This window comes from Capsicum annuum, chromosome 11 (assembly GCF_002878395.1).
Source record: "Capsicum annuum cultivar UCD-10X-F1 chromosome 11, UCD10Xv1.1, whole genome shotgun sequence".
Classification (NCBI taxonomy): domain Eukaryota; kingdom Viridiplantae; phylum Streptophyta; class Magnoliopsida; order Solanales; family Solanaceae; genus Capsicum; species Capsicum annuum.
In genome coordinates this window covers 227,288,513-227,306,728 of record NC_061121.1, presented here as the reverse complement: position 1 = coordinate 227,306,728, position 18,216 = coordinate 227,288,513, and positions in this window count along the sequence as shown.

Sequence of the window (18,216 nt, the reverse complement as noted above, 5' to 3'; positions counted from 1 at the left end):
CAGGTTTCTTTTAAATTCTGTATTTTATTTCATAAGTTTTGTTATTAAATTGAATTATATCATGATTGTTGAATTTTTTTCAGTAATTCGTATGAGTTGGTTATAGTATACGTATATTGTATAAACCATTAATAGCAAAAGAAAAATTAATTATGCAGTAAAATATGTGATTTTTCTTGTTTCGTATACGGTGAAAAATTGAATAAAATTATTTACTCATCTTTCCATACACACTTTACTGTTCAAAGATTTAAGAATATAGATATTCAGTTTTTCATCTCATCATTCATGCGTACATCCAAAATACATTGGCTATTTGTTTTATGTACATATCTAGATACAGTAAGAAAGGATAGAATAAAAAAAATATAGTGTAAAATTCTGAGAAAAGATTTAAGAGATGAAGAATAAATAAAGATTTTTTTTTGTTTGTTTGTTTAATTTTCTTGAATTTTACATAAGTCCCTCACCGGAAACTCGCCGGAAACTATCCAAAACTTACCGGAAACCTCTACAAATTCGGTCAAATTCATCTAAAACTAACGTTGCCAATGTTCCAGCCGACAGAAATAGCCATCAGCGGCTGTCACCGGCGTCGATCTTCTCCCTCTCCGGCGAAGTTCCCCGCGCTGATCACCCCGTCTTTCCCCTTCCCCTTTCCCGTCGCCGACCATCGCCGGTACTTCACTGGGCCTCCAAAATCTGTTTAAAATATTCAATGAAGTAGTACCAATGATACCAGTCCCGATTCCGATTGGATTTTACTAATATAAACCATATTACACCCAACTAGTCTAGATTCCAGCTAAACTTTGCCAGAAAATGGACGAAGCAATTGCAAGGTGTATAGATCTGATGTTTCATTATTTTAAGAAGTTAAGCAATGGAATAGAATATGAATATATTAAATTTCATGTTTTGGTTAATGATTTTATGCTATTTAATAGTTTAAGTATAATTACTTTGTTTACTTTTTCTTAGTTATTATACTATTTATTGTTTTAATATTTTTTTGTATATTATTTATCATTAATACGGTTTAATCATTATTCGTTTAATTAATTAATCATTTTAATTGAATTTTGTTAAAAATATATTATTAAGATTGAATATTTTTTTTAAATAAATAAATTATTTTGAATTTATAAAAGATAAATCAATGTCTTTGATGCTAGATAAATTTTAAACGTGATTTAAAATATTTGTCTTAATAAGAATGCGGCGTACGCATCTTTATGGGACATTTAAAATTCAAGGAGGCAATAATGCATTTTGACAAATATTTTTCTAAAACTAATTTTCACTAATTTAAGATATATAGACAAATATTTGGTATAATAAAAACAAGCGAATTTAGGCCTTAACACGATTCATCAAAATAGTTTAAGTCTAGATAAGTCAATAAAAGGGACCGTGCTAAAACCATGGGACTCGAGGGGTGCCTCACACCTCCCCCTCGGTCAACAGATATCCTTACCCAGTTTTCTATTTTCGCAGACCAACAAAGCGTCATTTTCTTTTGATTAGGGATTCAATAAGGTGACTTGGAACACCATAACTCAATTCTTTTGATTAGGGATTCAATAAGGTGACTTGCTAAAATGTCCGAATGAATGAATGATAATCATGTAGTTATTTATCATATTTCAAGATTGTGCCATGTATTATAATTTATGCTATCGAGTCCTGGGGGTATTTAATACCCGATAATTTAGCTGATTACCTAGAGTCATGGTCAGTCTCAGGATAGTATCAGTCATGTCACGATCAGTAGTACTCTCAATCAGTTACAAAACTTGGGAAAAAAATCAGTAAACTCAGTATCAGTCCAGTCTAGTTCAGTATTTAGTTCAAACCTCAGTAAAATTCAGTCAGTTAATGGAATTCAGTAGTATTCTATCAGTCAACAGAACTTAGTAAACTCAATTCAGTTTAATTAAATAGTATAATCAGTAACAGTTCAGTCCACCTTAGAACAGGTTAGAAATCAGTCCAGTGTCTATTCAGTTGGGAGTAGAATTCAGCACCGAGTGAACCCAAGGATGGGGACTCACCTACTGATATAGGAATAATCACGGATAAGGACTTATAAGAGTGCACGTTGGTCTCGAGACTTGGTGTGTGCAATTTAAGTGTAGAAGAGGCCCAAAACACACCAAAATCAGCCCATAACTTACACTTGATGGGCAACCCACTCTTTGAAGGCCCTTTTGGTCATTTTAACTTATATCTTGTAATAGTTATATAAAGAACAATGTAGGGTTTTATTTAACTAGATTATTATGGATGTTTAAGTGAGAAACACTTGAAAAACACAAAGTCCTCTCTTCTCTTGATGAGGCAAAATCGAAACTAGGAAACAACAATAGGGTGGATTCTCTTTGTTGTTGATTGCTTAGAAACATTGATGCTAGAGAGGTGGATTTTGATCTTGTGTCTTTGTAAGAGATCGGTTTATTGTTTTATGTAGTGTTAAGGGTCCAAGAGTTACCATTCTTGGGTTCTTAACAGTATACCTTCATGTGGTCTATCTATCTATCCTTTTCCTTTTGTAATCTTGTATCCATTTTGTATCTTGTATTGTGAAGCCCTTTTTATTGTTGTTCTTGTTGTTCTCATTGTGGTTTAATCTTGTGTTGTTAACTTAGTTTTTTGTTGGCTGAAAAGGTGTCAAACACCTTGTAATATTGTCCTTCTTGTATTGCATTCTTAAATCCGAGAGTGGTCTCCAAAAGGGTTCCTTGGTTCTTTGAATTAGTGGACTATTTTTGGAGTGTGTTTGGACTATTTTGAGCCAATTTCATGTCTTTCAAGTTTTTACCGTATCATCTACAAGTAAAAGGTGTGAGCCTTAGAAGTAGTCCTTGTGTTCTAGAACTACGTAGCCAGCGTAGGTTGAGACATCAACATACCAGTTGAGGGTTGATAAGGTGATCTACCTGCCAGTTGAGGGTACCACCATCCTCATTCAGAGCACCTACCAGATGAGGGTGACTCAGCTTGTCTTTACCCGTGGCATGGTATTGACACCCTTCTAACTAGGGTTACATGTTGGACCCTAATCAGTTTAGAGAGGGGCATATAGGTTAGATGATTATCTCCTACAGTCTCAGTTTTAGATTTTATCTCAGTACAAAACTCAGTTTAGTTCTACAGATTCAAGACTGTCAGACATAATCACTCAGTTTAGTACGAAACACAGTATAGTTCCACATAATCAAGACTGTCAGATACAGTCATTCAACTATCAGTACTTCAGTATTATTATGCTCAGATATCAGTTAATCAGTTTTCAGTGTTATCACGATCGCAATTACAGTTTACGTATTCATGCATGTACTCTCATTCAGTTATACTCATGTCATTCAGTCAGTATTGGTCATGTATATGAACCCATGCATTTCAGCCTACCTCACTTAGCATACCAGTACATTCAAAGTACCGACGCATACCTTTCTCTTATGCTATGATGTCTTATATCATAGGTTCAGACGCATGGGCTCCCGATCATCCCTAGCAGTTATAGATTTTTAGCAACCAGAGTTAGTGGTGAGTCCTCATAGTTCGAGGACATGATTGTTATTCCAATATTTCAGTTTATTTTAGTAGCCGGAGTTAGTTGGGGACTTGTCCCATCAACTCCATATTTTAGATAGTTTAGAGACTTTTCAGACTAAAGTATTTTCAGATAGATGTTTTAGTTTTGGTATTGTTATACCGTATTCAGTTTATTACAATATTGAACCTTATGGCATATTTTTTGCCTAATTTTTGCATATTTTAGTGTTATTATTTAGTTATTACAACAGGTACTAGTCATGGGTTAGCTTGTGGTCCTTTGGGATTATGAGCACCGTGTAGCGTCCGGGGTACATACTCGGGGTGTTACACCAAAGCAGCTCTTCTTAAAAAGACCGTCTATGTTTTTACTCTTCATAATATTTCCAAATTCATCAAAAGGTTTCCCTAACTAACATTTAAGAACAAAATCACCAGTTAGTTTTGTAGGGTGATCTATCGGCCTCGCAATTTGAAACTAGTCAATACTAATAGTTTGGACAGCCTTACGCTAGGATTTCGATATTAATTCACGCCCTATTGGTGATGCATTAGCATCCTCTTTTTTACTTTATTCTCCCTCCTCTTCTTGTTTATCTTCTTCTTCCTCCTCCTCACTTTCATTTTTCTCATTACCATCTACAGACCCTTGTCCACCTCCCTCAACGTTGTTTTCATAACTTTCCCCAACTTCACTTTTCCCTGACTGATACTTTTTTTAAGAAGATCCTCCGAATCCTTTTGATACATGTTTTACCTACAAATAACAGAAAAAGAAAAATTACATTACAATTGATGTATGTATAAATTTTAAGAAATACATTACAAATACCACCAATACCGACATCACCAACAGCCACCATAAACACCACCAACTAATGCCACCAGCATCCACCACAAACACCACCAGTGCCACCATGATAACCACCAACACCATCCAAAAATACCACGACAGTCAACGAACACTGCGACAAAAACTAGAGTTTTTTTTAGTTCTTCCTACGATTTTACCATCAAAACTCAAAATTATAAAATCATTCTCGAAGATAATATAACTAAAAGTCTTCGAAGATAATATAACTAAAAGTCTTCTTTTTCATCATTAACTTAAAAACTCTAATTTTTAGAAAATATAACAAATATAGAACTCTTTTCGAACTCTGTTACCTATGAAGAGAAAATGATTTATACAAGCAAGAAAAAAATTGAAAAAATACTTATGTGGTCAAAAATGAGAAGAGAATCGATCTGTTATGAAGGGTTGAGCAATTTGTTAAGTAGTTGTTATCTGTATTATTGAGATACATAAAAGAGCGAGAACTCGAGATTTGAAATGATGAAGCATTTTTCTCGCAATAAGTGATTTGTATGGGTTGATTTGTATTTTGGAAAATAATGAAAAGTTTTGAAAATATTAATTTGGTTCGAATTGATCTTAATCATTATTTAAAATTTTAAAAGATATGCGTAATTTTTAACCATCTCATCATGCGATTGCCAAAAGACTCAATTAAAGTTGTAGTTGACCCTATAAACTCACCCCTTGTACTAGATTAATCAATTTAGGTATTTGTTGAACATATGAACTCAATAGAAATTGTATAAGAATAAATGTTCAACCTGTTGCAACAAATGACTTAGTTGTTGTAATTCATCAAACAAATTATGTCATCTGTTGCAACAGATTAACTATTTGTTGTAAATTATCAAATAGGTGTTGTCATCTGTTGTGATATATGACCGAGCCATTGAAAATTTTCAAACAGAAATTGTCATCTGTTGCAAAGTATGACTTATATGTTTTAAGATCTTTTATTCATTTATTTATTTATTTATTTTAAAGCAATTTAGGTATTAGTTGAATATTTAAGGTAATAAGAATCACTTAAACTCAGAGTGATCGATCGGCGAATCTATTTTGGAGAAACGCAATACCGTCTCATCATGCAATTGCCAAAAAACTCAATTGAAGTTGTAGTTGACCCTATGAGAACTCATCCCTAGTCCTAAATTAATCAATTAAGGTATTAGTTGAACATATAAGGTAATAAGAATTGCTTCAACTCAGAGTGATCGATCGATGACTCTGGTCGGGAGGAACGCAATACCGTCTCATTATGCAATTGCCAAAAAACTCAATTGAGTTGTAGTTGACCATATGAGAACTCACCCCTAGTCCTACATTAATCAATTTAGGTATTAGTTGAACATATGAACTCAATTTAAATTGTATAAAAGCAAATGTTCAACCTGTTGCAACAGATGACTTATTTGTTGAAATTTTTCAAATAGATTAAGTCATCTGTTACAATCGATTACCTATTTGTTGTAAATTATCAAATAGGCGCTGCCATCTGTTGCGACAAATGATCAAGCTTTGGAAATTTTCAAACAAAAATTATCATCTGTTGCAACATATGACTTAGATATTTTAATATCTTTTTTTAAAGCAATTTAGGTATTTCCTGTCCGAGATGAAAAATATAAAATACTAAGGCGGTAAGAAATATTACTTGAATAACTCAAAAATCTTCTCATTGAGTAGTCTTGTCTTATCTAGTCTTTTCAATGTCACCGTCTCCTCGCGCCCCTCAAAAGTTAGTAATGAGTATTTAAAACTCATATCTAGAATACTCTCTCCTTCAACAATAAATTAACTCAACTTATCTTTATTCTTAATTCACAATTCTCTCTCTCATTTTTTTCCTCTCTTTTCTCTCCTCTTTCAGATCTCAACCGATCAATATCTTTTCTCGACTGAACTGGATGTTCTGATCCCTTTACTTTTCTGCCATTGCAGGTATAGTTCACTATTTCTCTTTCCTTCTCATCTTTTTTTTGTATGTTATTTAAATTAGATATTCACATCCGTTGTTATTAATGATTTACCCATTACCAATTTTCTATTTATTGAGAAAATTAAAGAAAAGGTGACTTTTAAGTCTTGAACGAAAGAACCATTATTTTTATTAAAATATGTAAAAAAAAGTCATCTGTTGGGAGAACTTAATAGTCCTTGTTGTCAGTATAGTTTTTTTTTATGTCTTTTGTTTGTTACTTTGGCGGTGTTGTTGTTGGGGTTAGTGGTGGTGTTGGAACATATGATGTTTGTGTTGTTGATGGTGTTGGAGCATATGGATGTTGTTGGTAGTGTAGCAATAATTTCCTCAATTATTGCAACTGATGAATCAACTGTTAGAACAGACGAAGCAAATATTGGAAGAAATCAAACCAGTAGCAAGGATAGTATGATTTATTCCAACAGGCGCGGCCATCTATTGCAACATGTCATCTATCTGTTGCCACATATGCATTTCTTGTTGATACAAATGACTTATCGGTTGAACAGATGGGGAATCTATTACATCAGATTGGCCATCTGTTGATTCATTCAATTTTACGTTACCCTTTTGCAATGTTCTTTTTGTTCTTCTCTTGTTTGACATCAAATGTTTTTCTATTATTTGCAGATAAAAGAAAGTAAAACTGGATCAACTTTTGCCTGACTAGCATTAAAGGCTAGAGTAAAGATGGGTTCCAGAGAATAAGCTGCTTGCAGATAGAACTACTTCATATGTGGGAGGTATGTATTATTGATCAACCTATCGTGAAAACACACATCCAGTACAATAATTTTAGGAATATTATTTTTTGACCTATTAGACGTTAGTACTTCAAACAAGATATGGCATTTTACAGTTAAGATTGTTAGGTTCGAACTGGTAAGGCTGAGGGACCAAGTAGGTGGTGTCGATACCCTGTTACTATTTAATAAAGATTTTGCTAATGTTTATGTTTCAAGTTTGGAGAAGGGTTAAATTTTTTGGTGGCAGTGTAAATATTCAAATAGTGATTGGACTGAGTTTAAGGGTTCAATGGACTTTAGAAAGGCCTCTAAAGCCTCGCACTGCTGTAAACAGGAATAGAAATAAATATATTTATTGCTCTGGTCCAAATTTATATAGATGGTTTACTCTAGGAGACTATTATACAACCGAAGGTAATTGAAAGAATACCTGTGTAGGAAGGGGGTAGAGAAGACCATATATCAACTCAGACCTTAATTAAGAAGAAACATAGGGTAGGAAGGAAAGTGTAGCGAAACTGGTTGATGAAATTGACATGAAAAATGAAAAAATTGAATGAGCTGCAAATGTGAAAGTGTATCCAAAAATAAAAATCCTTCAGTCCACTTTGAAAAGAAAAACACTGAAGTAGACTGGAGTTGTGCACTGTTCGAGGACTGCAACTGGCTAGTGTGGCCTGAATGAAGACCCACAAAATGCAGGACCAGAACTCTAAGGTTACAGCTTTGCGAGCACCGATGGTGGTAAGATTGGCGATCAGGATTAAAACCTGAACCAACAACCCCTGAAGTGAAAATAAGGTATCAAGCCAAAGTGGCGAATTCTGAAGTTAAACTTGTATCCCAAGCCTTCTACTTGTGGTTCTGGTCAGGTCAAAGGCAATGGAAACAACAAGGCAAGGGATTTCTTCCCAACTTCAGACTTTTTTGTTTCTGCTTCCATTGACTTGATCAAAACGACAAACAGAAGGCATGGGATGCAAGTTAGACTTCAGAAATTGACGCCTTGGTTTCCCTTATCTTTACTTCTAGAGTTGTTGGTTCAGGTTTTATTCTTGACTGAAAATCTTACCAATCCTCTGTGCTCGCCAAGCTGCTTCCTTAGAGTTCTAGTCCTACACATTGTGGGCCTTCATTGAGGCCATGCTCGCTAGTCGTAGTCTCAGGCAAAGTGTCCAACTCCAGTCCTCTTTAACATTTTTCTTTTTCAAAAATGACTGATTGATTTTAATATTTGGATACACTTCCACATTTGAAGCTTATTCAGTTTTTTAATCTCTCAAGTCAATTTCATTGGCCAGATTTGCTAGAAGTTTCTTACTTGCTTCCCTGGATTTCCTCTTAAATAAGGTCTGAGATGATATATGGTCTTCTCCACCTCCCTTTTCCTGCACAGGTATTCTGCCAAGCACCTTCTGCTGTATAATAGCCTTCTCGAGTAATCCATTCATATAAATTTAGACCAGGAGAATTTCTATTGGTTTTCCATTGTTATTTGTTGTAGTGCGAGGCTTCAGAGGCCTATTAAAAGTCTATTGAGCCATTAAAATCGGTCCAATCACTATTGGATATTTACACTATTGCCAAAAACTTGAACCCGTCTCCAAACTTGACACAAAAACATAAGCATAAACCATTATTAAATTATAATAGGGTATTAACACCACCATCTTGGAACCCTTTGACCTTATCAGTTTGCACCTATCAAACCAAACTGTAAAATACAGGATCTTGTTTGACGGATCAATGTCTAATCAGTAAAACACTGCATTAACAAAATCATTGTACTTTATGTATGTCTGTCATGATAGCCTAATCGATAATACATAACTCCCACACATGAAAGTGGATCCATTCATCTGCACGCACCTTATTCTTCCTACCCCATCAATGTCAGACAGTGTACATTCATCTGCATGCATGTGATGACTATTAAAAAAGAGGTGAACAGTCATGACTTTTTATCTAATACATTCAAAACAGCTGATGAATCAAATTCTCTATCTGTTGCAACTAATGAATTAGCTTTTAGAAGAAATCAAAATATCTCCTCCAACAAATGGTCCATCTGTCACAATAGGTAATCCATATGTTGCAACAGATGTTTCATCTGTTGTACATAGATACCATCTGTTGCAATAGATGGAAAATCTGTTGTGACAGTGGGTTATCTGTTGTGACAAATGGATGATCTGTTACAACAACTAAATAATAACGCATGTTTATTAAGTCTCAAACCATTTTGAAAAAGTGAGAAGTTTGAATGTAAAAGAAAAAGTCGCGACTTTTCACAGAAAATAAAAAGCCAGCAGTTTGAATGTAATTAATACAATGGAGCTGACCGGTCGTGCCTTTTGGCCTAACATATTCAGATTCAATCCTCTATAAATAGGTTCATCCTTAATCTTTATTCTACTCCACTTTATTTATTTCTTGTATTTTTTCTATTCATATGACATCTTTAACCACTTCTTTTCAAAGAGCATATTCCTTTCTCATTGAGGAAAGTTTTTTTTTGTGTAAATCTACCAGTTGGTTGTATAGGCTGTATAACATTCGAACTCTTTTCTTTACTCTTGTGTTTTATGTCTTTTGTCAATTCACGCGTGTTCTAGATATGGTTGATCCTATTTGGGATATTGCTATTCTGCAGGACACAGTACGAAAACTTTAAAGGTAGGTTAATGACCTGCAGTGGGAGTTAGGCGATGTGAGAGCAAGGATGCTCCAAGAGATTCGCAGGCTGAAGAGGGCTCTGCTGCTGTCGGTTGAAGATTGGCCGTCGGACAATAATAATGATGTTGATGATAATAATAATAATTAGAATGTGTTTTTTCTTTTAGAATATGTATTTTAATTTTTCTATTGGATCTATACCTAATGTATTTTAATTTTTATTTAATGAAAAAATTATTTTTAGTCGACTCAGGCTTTTCAATTCTTATTCAATTTTATTCTGTCTATTTCTTCTTCTAAATATACATGTTAACATGTTGATGGTTGGAGGTAAGGAGCAATTTTGAATCCAGTAGCAATAGCAATTTTGGCTTTTGAGTTCTTTCAACAGATGGACCATGTGTTGGAACTGATTGGGCATCTGTTGGGTTTCTGTCAACAAATTATCCATCTGTTGCGACATATTTGTCATCTATTGTAGGAAAACATTCCAGTTTGATTAACTGTATTGTGTTCTTCCAGCAAATGTCCATCTGTTACAACAGATGGATAATTTGTTAAAAATAATTGTGGTCAGCTGTATTTAGTTCATGTTTTGCCTCTTTCAATTGATGCACAAGTTATTAAAAAAGATATTTTATATATAATAAATGATAACATTACGTTCACAATAACGAGTTAAATATATAAAAAGTCCACAACAAACAACAACACAAGTTTTTGCAATTACAACGATCATGGTGGATTACGATCCGGGCATGTAGTTTTTTTATGGACAGCGCGCTTACATACGGAGCACTTGTTTCTTCTTGATGAAAATGATTCTCCGACTCCACGCCTCCTCTTATATGGCTTTTTTCCCGGTTTGATGGTGCTTGGGTCGATATATGGAGTAGGTATTAATCTCTCCAAAAGCTCTGCAGGAACAACCCAAGATTCTTCGGGAGGCACCGGAGTAATATGCCCATTATATGCAATTGAATATTTTTCCACCAAATAATATGGAGAGTAGTGCTCATAAATTTTAGGTCCATATGCTTCACAGTATTGAGCTCGAAGAGCTGCCCTAGCATGTGGACAGGGTATTTTGTCCAAGTCAAAAACTCTATTTGTACAAGATCTTGTTTGAAGATCAACCATGACAACATCACCATGAACGGTGATACTGAATTTGTAATCTGCTATTTAATGAGATAATAACCTATTCCCTAAACTGATGTTCGTTGATATTATTTTTTCCATTTTTAGAACAGATGGGGTTCGTGCGCTCTCGAACTATGCACGTCTTTCGTTAAAAAATTGGCCATACTTCTTGTTTAATATTTCAAACAGAGCCTTGATAGGAAATTCTCTTTCATCACCAAACAATGAATTCACTGATTCAGCTATATTTGATATCATAATATTGTACCTATACAAATGAATCACTTAGTATGACATCATACTAAACTTGTAACTCAAACAAGACATTAAATTCATAAGAATATATCTATCTGTCGGACAGAATGCCCGGCTCCATCTCTCAAAACCTATACATACGAAATGTTTTGCTGCCTTGGAATGCATATCCGCTATTTGATTGAAATGGTCTAAAAATCCTCTCTACTATATGCTTTAGCTGCTCTATAAAAAAGGTCATGACCCTTTTGTTGTGATAGTTGGTCTGAATGTTCTCTCCAAGATGTTTGATGCAACAACCAAAGTAAGTTGAAGTGAAGGAAATTGAACCCATCTTTGGAATACTTGGATGCCTATCCGAAACAAAACACAACTCTTCAGTATCTTCAACGCAGCTTCGCAGTTGTTCAAAAAATATCCATAAGAGATACCACATTCTTTGTCTGCTACACAAAAAATGATAGGAAAGATGTGATTCTCCGCATCCTGCACCACCGCAGCTAGCAGAACTCTATTATACCTGCTCCTCAAGAAGGTACCGTCGACTGCTATGATTTTTCTCAAATATCAAAAACCTTGAATCCAAGCACCTAAGATACAAAAAAGTACTTGAACATTCCATTTTCATCAACATGCAACGTCGTCTTACTTCTGGGATTTGTGAACTCAATCATGTAACAGTAGGCATCCAGAACTACATACCCATGCTCGTGTGTCCCCCTAACCAAGTCCTTGACAATCCCCATGGTCATATATATTTTCCAATAACTGATTAGGGCATCTAATTTTGTAAGGAGTTAATTGACCATAACCCTTGTAGAAGAGCCTGTTCCATCGGGAAATTCTTGAAATATTCACCAAGGACCTTTGATGTGGTGTGAGAATTTTGGCCCGAGATATACTCCGAACCACATGTGTGATACTTTTCATGCTTATGAATGACGAATCTGTTATAACTTATGTACTTCACTGCTCTCAATCACCACTTGCAGTTTGGATTAGCACATTTATAGAAAAAACACTGCTCGAATTAATCACCTTCTTTATTCTGAATTTTTTTTCAAGCAAGAAATAAACAAAGTGGTAGATAGTTCTTTCTTGTCCTTGAATGACATTCCATTGAAAAAGCTGGTCCTGTTGTCTTAAAGATTGCCAGACTATGTCGATCGATAAAAACTACCCACCGTATTAGTCGCATCAACGGGTGTAGGCGTTTGATCATCATCTAGAATATTCATGTCTATATCATCCAACCTATCTTCAAAGATGTCTTGTTGTTGTTCTTCTTCTATATTCTGGTTCTCATTCTCTCTCATCTTTTCAACCATGTACGCCCTTAACACCAGCCTGGATAAATCACTAAGATAAGCACACAATCGACCCTGATCAGTTATCATGAAAGGTAGTACCCTCTGATTTTCAAAAGATTTGTGCATGTAACTGATGACGAGTCTTTCGGTTGACAATTCAATCCACAATAGTTGATGATTAAGTTTACAAAATCATCATACGAAACATCACTTTGGACTGACATAGCTATCGTCTCTAGCAGTTCACCCTCTTTCCAATACCATACATATCAATTGCTCTTCTTGATGCATTGACCATGATAATCCACCCCTATTGTTATTTATTCCTCCATTAGTGGTACCTAAATAAGGTTATTTATTAAAAAAGTTAATAGTAATTTCATAGTGTCGTACATGAATTCCAACAGATATGTAATCTGTTGCAACAGGTGAAAAATAAGTTATAACAGGTAAGTGATCAGCCGCAATAGATTACTTACCTGTTGGGATTCATGTTACGCTTCTAAAACTGATTTCAACAAACGAGTCATCTGTTGTAACATGTGAATCATATGTTGCAACAGACTATATATTTGTTACAACAGATGAAGCACCTGTTGGGATAGATGTTACAGTACTAAGGCACCTTTGTAGCTGATTCCAACAGATGAGTGACATGTTACAATAGATAATTAACCTATTGCAACAGACGACACGTCTGTTGGAATCGAGTTTAGATTCAATTGCTCCAGGTTACTAATATGTTGTAATAGATATTTACCCTGTTGCAACAGATAACACATCTGTTGGAATCGAGTTCAGATTTTGTTGCAATAAGTTACTAATTTGTTGTAACAAATATTTATCATGTTGCACCAGATAACTAATCTGTTAAAAAAACAGATGGGGTCATATGTTGCAACAGATGACCCATCTATTGGATTTATGTTACGGCACTATAGAACCATAAACATGAATCCAACATATGAGTATTCGGTTGAAACAGATGTCTCATCTATTGCGACAGAGGATTGATCTGTTTAAACAGATGGCTCTTATGTTGCATTCATGTTCGTGTGCTATCTATTGTTGAAAAAACAACACAATAGCAATTATCCAGATGAAAAATTCAACCAAAAATCATAATTTGACTTACCAAAGTTTCCTATGAAGTAATGCCAAAGTGAAAAGTGATGTACCAAATAGAATTTGACGTAAGAAATTGGTCAAATAGCAGCAGTAGCGGTAACAACAACAACAACAACAACAATGGTCAACAAAAAGAATATGAAGATGATAATGAAGCAGAAGATGATGATAATGAAGCAGAAGATGATGAATAAAGCAGCAACAACAATGAACAACAAAAATATCTAAGAGAGAGAAAGTAACAATGGATGAGAAGAGAAAGAAACACGTCTTTTTCCACTCTGTTTCTCGTTATATTAGGTAAACATTTGGATCAAAGTATAAATTTAAAAACTTGTGGGCTATTCTCAAACTTACCCAACTTTCTTAATCCATAATAAAGTAATTGTCACCTACATTCAATTATTAAGACTTGTGTCACCTACACCTCATTTTCAAACTTTTTTTTCACCTACAGCTCAAAGCCACCATAAACATGTCCTTTAACTTAGTCTCAACTCGCATCTCTTTCCTCCAATTTTAGTGTACACACACGTAGAAACTTAAAAGGAATCAAAAGGACAACACCTTTTTAATGGTGTTGTCTCGATATAAGGTGGTATATTTTCTAATTAAGTTTGATATTAAATTTAAATTATGTTAAATGATGGTATAATTTTTATTTTTTTTAGCAATTTTATAATTTTAATTTCTTACATAACATGTTTAAGATCATGAATTAAAATATTTTGTCATATTGAGCAGGGTTGACTCAAGGGTAAGACCAGTAAAGCCTTTGCTTTAAGCCCTTTTGAGGCCTAAAAAATTTTAATAGTAATTTATATGATTTCAACTTCACTTGCAATAATAATGAAGATTATAAAATATATTTTTAAAAATTATCTAAAAAAAAAGAGAAAAAATTATCTCATTTTTACAAGAAATATTTTAGAACTTTGAACTAAATAGCTCAAACTTTATATTAATAAATAAAATTTTAACAACACATCCAAGTTAATACATTGCAAGCAAATGACTAATATCTTATTGACTTAAATTAGTCCTTACTTTTATTAATAATTATATTAATCCGTGAAGTTAAAGGTTATATGTATTTTAAAATACTATACCAAAACAACTACTATTCAAGAACAAATAAGGCAACTCTAAATTATTATAGTAGTATTTTTGCACATAAGACTATTATAGTAGTATTTTTGCACGTATGTTCACATATGTAAGGTCTCTTATTAAAACTTAATTTTAGGCCACTAATTTTATTAAGACACAACATATTACTATTATTATTTTTTATTACCAAAATGATGAAAATAGAAACCGTTTTACTTGTAAGAAAAGGTTCGTGGAGCTTACATAATTTTGTGCATACCCTAAATTAAGTTTGTGATTATATCTTTCCTATTCCAAACAAAATATGGAAACAATAAGTTTCCTTACAATACATCTCTCAATTCTATATATTTGTCCCTAAGTGTTTGATTTGTCTTTCAATTCTATATATTTGTCCCTAAATGTTTGACAAATAATTAAGAATGTACACATGATTAAAAATCGTGTTCTTAATCATCATCATCAATTAGGATCGTCCTAAATCGTGTTCTTGATCATCATCAGTGTCCTTGATCATCATCAGTGTCCTCAAGATTTGGGTTTTTAGTTTTAAGAGTGAAGAATCAAATTAGGGTTGTAAAATTGAGAAACGAGGACAAACAAAAGTGACTGCCTATGAAGATTTGTGAAACCCAGTTGAAAGCATTGATTTTGCTTTGGGTTATCACATTTCTTTTACTTAGCTGACACAATTTACGATTATTTGTCAAACATGACTCCTTACTTAGCTGACACAATTTACGATTATTTGTCAAGTAGCTTTGGTGAAAACTTGAACTTTTTGAGTAGTAGCTGAAAACTTGAACTTTCTGAGTAATCGATGACGAGTTTAACAAGATTGTTGTGGTTATAGATGTGAATATACAGAGCGGAAGGTTTGCAATAGGATCAGAAAAATCTAATGAAGTTTGTAAATTTGTATGAAACGATTTGTACGAAACGTTGGCGAATGACGAGGACGATAACGAGGATAAAGAATACGAGTTTTTATTTACAAGTTGATGGGGTTCAACAATCTTGTGCAGGGTTAGTAAAAAGAGAAGAGTTGATGGAACTGATGTACACATGATGATTCCCGTACTTGAAGTACAGTATATTTTCGATGATCCTGATATTCAAGAAATCTTGGATACTCTCGGTATTTAATGGGGAAATTAAAAAATTTAGGAAAGTAAAGAGTGGATTGAAAATTGTGAAATTGGAAAAGCAGAATATGTGCCCTGTTTGTTTTGAGATTTTTGAAGAAAAATCAGTTGCGGTGATTACTCCATGTTCACATGTATTTCATAGAAGTGGCATATTTACCTGTCCTATGTGTAGAGAAAGTTGTAATGTATGAATAGTTCATGATGGTCATATTTTTTAAGATGAAGCTATGTAAAATCAAAAAGTTCAATTTATTTCACCTTACTTGCTTAGATATTCATGTGGTTACAAATTTATTCATGTGCAGTACATAAATTATCCGGTTCATACATGCCCCAAGTTCGTCTTAATTTTTTTCATTAAGGATTAAAATTCAATACGTTAAAGTTAAATAAACTTACTTATAAGTACAAAAATACGTCATTGTTTAAACGAATTAATTTAATAATAGTATCACATATTTGGGAAGAAAGGCAACTGTAATTGGAAAAATATGATAACAGTGAGTTTGTGATAGTCACTAAATTGCAATGGTAAGGATTACTTTAGTTTAATTGAAGAAGCAGGTTGGAAAAGCCTCAGTTGCTCGGACTCATAAAAAATGTTGTTGCATGTGTGTCGGATCCTTCAAAAAATACACCACTTTTGAAGAAGTCGACACACACAGGTCTCCCTGATCAGACCACATTCGCCTACATTAGGATTGCTCATTAATGGTTGCTTAAATTTGATAGATTCACCCTCGGAAACAAAAGGTTCTGGTCCGAGTTCAACACATTCGTAATGAGAATCATATGATATGTTGGGAATCTCTTATGATAATCATCCACGTATGAAAAGTATCTTATTACCTGAAGAATGATCCTTAAGTAAGGATTATATTGCCCCCCATTTTTATCAAACTATAACGAAAAAACACCAAAACACTTCCAAGAGTCGTAGAAAGCAACACAAGACATAGTAATGAACAACTATTTAATTTGGGCTTTAGGCTGGCCATAGATGGGAGGCCCATTTGCACACAAAAGGGCCCATACTCTTGCGGCCCATTTTCAAATTTTGTCACTATAATTTGGTTGCATATTAGGATGGAAAAAATACATAAAATAGCATACTTAAGTATTAAATTACAAAACATAGCAACACTTTTATCAAATTACATTTTATAGCATATGTATTTGTATGTATTTGTATTTTTGTAGCAATAGTTTGCAAAAATATAAAATACATATCGATCATAAGAGCAGTAAAAATCATATATATTTGTATTTTTATAGCAACAGTTTGCAAAAATATAAAATACAATTTGCTATATTATACAATTATGAAATTGTTGCTATGAAACTCATAATTAAGGGGATAAATATACTATTTCTGAATTTTGCCCTATTAGGATTTAGGAGTCGCAGCTACGCTTTTACTATTTATTATAAGTTGTAGCAACTCAATGTATTCAGTCGTGCAACGAATACAACATGTCAATTGTATTCCTTGCGCAACGAATACTAGTAAGGTGAAATACGGAAAAAAAATAGTGTGCATACACGAATACAAATAACAAAAATACAGGTTATATACATGGGTACATAATCACAAAAATATAGTTAAACAACGATATACACATAACCATACAATCAAACAAGGATACAAATAACAAAATACAACCCATACCAAAAAATAATAATGCATACATGGTGCAATATTAAGGTGAAATACATGGATCGCCTAAAATATATATATATATATATATATTTGTGCAGAAAAAATAATTATGAGTTGAACACATAAATTATGTTGGATCATCATTTTCCAAAGCTATTAGAAACAAAGAACAGGGAAAAAAAAAGTATATTTTAGAACTGTGACTTGCAAGGGACACGATAAATACATTTTTTTGTTGTTTTTTTTTTTTTTTGGTCTAATATTCGTAATTCGTATTGAAACTTAATTATTTAAAATTTTCGTTGCATAAGGCTTATTTAAGAAGAAAATACTCTCGAATATGATATTTCATACCGTGGAGCTCAAATTTGAACTTAAAATTGAAACTCTCTAATTAAAAAAAGAAAAAATTATATTTATCTAATTAAAAATAAAAAAAATTATATTCATCCAACTATAATCCTTATCACTAAAGTGATAAATATGAACACACATAATCAAAATTGTTCAAAACCACAATGAAAAGAAGTACTAATAAAATTGTTTAGAGAAGAGGACAAATATGGCTAGTGGACATGGAGATTGGAGAGTCCAATTACTTTTGAAGACTACCAAAATTTTAATATTATAAAAGACAAAATA